General features: G+C 37.8%; 1 non-coding gene across 1 annotated transcript; it reads right to left on the bottom strand.

The window, feature by feature from the left end:
• Positions 1-2,896: 2,896 nt before the first annotated feature.
• Positions 2,897-3,030, bottom strand: LOC136327472 (small nucleolar RNA SNORA36 family). Its single transcript, XR_010729682.1, has one exon. It is a non-coding gene; the product is annotated as a small nucleolar RNA SNORA36 family (small nucleolar RNA).
• Between the last annotated feature and the right edge of the window lie 517 nt (positions 3,031-3,547).

Here is a 3,547-nt window from a genome sequence, read left to right on the forward strand (position 1 = left end):
ATAGACACACCATTCTAATATGACAACAGCACCTTCTTTTACTAATTGCCCTTGAAATTCATATAATGAACATAGTTCACTAATGAACCATTGAACCATGTTCATTAGTTTTTAATCCTGTAATTTCTGAACCAGATTGGTCTAGAAAACGTCTTTTTTTAAAAAATTATTTTATTTTTTGGTGAGAGGAGGTGAGGCAGAGAGACAGATTTTTGCATGCTCCCCAACTGGGACCACCCAGCAAAGCCCACTAGGGGGTGATCCTCTGGCCATCTGGGGCCATTGCTTTATTGCAACAGGAGCCATATTTTAGTACCTGAGATGGAGGCCATTCTCAGCACCGGAAACCAACTTGCTCGAGCCAATCAAGCCATGGCTTGTGCCCTGACCAGGAATCAAACCAAAGACTTCCACATGCCAGTAAGATGCTCTACTACTGAGCCAGCTGGCCAGGGCAAAACATATTTTTCTATTGCTGGACATTGTGCACAGTAGTCCATGAAGCATTTTTTTTTTTAAATGAGAGAAAGACACACACACAGTGACAGAGAGACAGTAAGGGAGAAAGATGAGAAGCATCAACTTGTAGTTGTGGCATGTTTGTTGTTCATAATTGGTTTTCATATGTGCCTTGTCCCAGAGGTCCAGCTGAGCCAGTACGCCTTACTCAAGCCAACGACCTTGCACTCAATTCTGTGATTTTGGGCTTCAAGCCTATGACCTTCGGGTTCAAGCCTGAGGCCATGGACTCATGTCTATGATTCGGCGCTCAAGCTGGCAACCTCAGGGCTTGAACCTGGAACTTCAGAGTCCCAGGTCAACACTTTATCCACTACACTACCACTGGTCAGGCAATGAAGCATTTTAATTACAAACTTTTATTGGCACCTTATAAATTGTAGACAACAAAATCTATCATTTAAACACTGTAAGGTAGGGAGTTAATGTATATTTATTGTTTATGTATTTCTAAGCTATAACATGCACAATTGGTTGATTTCGATTTTGCAGAGAAAGGCAAATAAATATGTATGCAGAGAGCAACAGATCACAGGATGGAGAGATGAAGAGGGAGAGAGAGAGATCTGAGGGAGAGATTGCTGCTTTGCTTCCTGATTGCTCTTGAGTTTCTGCTCCTCATCCTTCCCAAGGATGCTGTGAGGCATATGTGTAGTGTAGTAAATTCTCCTCCCCTCCCCCCTTTCCCCAAGATAATTTGTAATGTGTTTCTGTGAGTTAAAACCCAAAACCTTGGGTAAGGCAGTATTCAATGCAGGTGCTGCGACCCACCCCATTCATTTGATAGCATTCCTAAGATTCAAAGCAGAAATTTCATTTCTATTTCAAGCCTACCTTTGCCTCAGATAAGGGTGCAGGGTGTGCAGCTCTGCTTCAGGGCCCCCTGGAAAAATGCACTAAGTTTATTGATTGTAAAAAAAAATCCCAAAATTGTCTCCTAATCATCTAAATTGTGAGAAAAATAGTGTTTGGCCAGTGCAATATAGTGGAAACTATTGATCTTTGTGACCTGTCTCAGTAGTATCTGAGAAAATTTAAGATATCAAAACCCAGAGAATATAACTGTAACACTAATGTTGAAACCCTTCCATTGCATGTGTGGTTTCCCATTACAGGGAAAGGGTACATGGCATATATACCATATTTGACATAGAACCACATGGTAGTGGGCTTCTTTCTGATGCTGGGGGAAGTTTTGGGATCAGACAGGAAGGACATTGCTATCTCTAAGGTTATTATCTCCTGAGAAAGCCTAGAGGAATAGAGAAGAAAATGCAGCAAATTGTGAAATAAATAATATCTCCTGCTCACTGATAATCCACACAAATTTTCATTTCACCCTTGAAGCCTTCCCAGAACAGGCTAAAACACAAAGGTTTGCCAGTAGGGTGGCATTTAGGCTAAAAGAGTATTTACATTAAGGTTGCTAAGTGGCAAATATGTTTTAAATTTCACAGTAAAGTGCACAACCCCAGAAGAGGACAGGGTAAGAATTGAAATTAGGCTTTACATTCAGAGTTTTGTAAAAACAAACAAACAAACAGAGAATTCATCGAAGTTGGGAAGACTTCACTTAGATCTTACACTCTTTTTATGACTGTTTCAACTAAAATAATGTTTTATAGTTTAATTAATTAAATTTCTTGTTCATCTTTTTACTCAACAAGTTCTGATTAAGCACAAGCTTCTTTGCTAGGCACTAGATAGATCCTGGGATCATGCCACTTCTGTCTTCTTAGGCTTTTTATTTCCTCTTTTTCTTTAAATCTATACATTTTTTAAAGATTTTATTTACTCATTTTTTATTAGAGAGAGAGAGAGAGAGAGAGTGAGAGAGAGAGCAGAAAGAGATAGAGAAACCAGGGGGAGGAGCAGGAAGCATCAACTCCCATATGTGCCTGACCAGGCAAACCCAGGGTTTAAAACTGGCAACCTCAGCATTCCAGGTTGACGCTTTATCCACTGCACCACCACAGGTTAGGCCTGTCTTCTTAGACTTTTTTTTGTCTAATTTGAATGCAAAAGCTGTGAAATTATAGTTTACTAATAAAGAGTTTATTTAAATTTATTCAGACTGTACACTGTTTTAAAGGGGATTAAAGAAGGTTCAGAAATGATTTTAATTAGCTTCATATGTGAATTGTATTCGAATTATTTCAGCCCCATGCTTCAGAAGTGGTAGGTGCAGACTGCTGTTCTACACTTCCAGGCACGTGTGTCAGCCATCTAGTGGGGATGCATAATGAAAATAGATCCTGGCTCTTTAAATTTCAGAGAAGAAAAGAAAGTCTTTGCTCTGATAATACATATTCTAGTAACAGGTGATACCATATGATGATAGCAATAAGAGTCTATATATTGTGAGAGGTTTTTTTCTTTTTGTAGGCTAGGAGGTAAATGAATAGAGCAATGCTTTCTATTCAATCATCTCTCCAAGCCTGTGTTTCAATGTCCCAAAATTTAATAAACAGAACAGGGAAGCTGCCCTGAATTGAACTCAACACTTTGGAAGTGAGATATTTCTTAAAATTGACTTTTGTACATGCCACACAATTCTAGTTATAAATGGCATACAATAAAAAGTGAGTTTTCTGCCTTCTCCTTTCTTTCAGTTACCTATTTCTGCTTGCTCAAAGGTAATCACCTTTTTTTGGTCTGTTCTTGCTGAGATAATTTATGCAATTTACAAATATAGGTATGTGTATCTATGTATCTATGTAATCTCTATATGATGATAGCACACTACTCATTGTTTTGCACCTCGTTCCTTTATCTAACATATCTTGGAGAGTGTATTTTATCAGTACATGTAATGCTATCCCATTTAAAAAAATGATTTTTAACTGTTAAGGTATACTGCAATTTATTTACTAGTTACCTATTATTGGTGGATATTTAGAATTTTTTTAAACCTTTTGCTTCTACAAAAAGTGTTGCAATAAAGATCCCTATACCAATAATCTATATATAAATACCTAGAAATGAAGCTACAGAATCAAAGGGTATGTACACTTTAAATTTTGATATG

The sequence above is a fragment of the Saccopteryx bilineata genome, chromosome 2 (assembly GCF_036850765.1).
Source record: "Saccopteryx bilineata isolate mSacBil1 chromosome 2, mSacBil1_pri_phased_curated, whole genome shotgun sequence".
NCBI lineage: Eukaryota > Metazoa > Chordata > Mammalia > Chiroptera > Emballonuridae > Saccopteryx > Saccopteryx bilineata.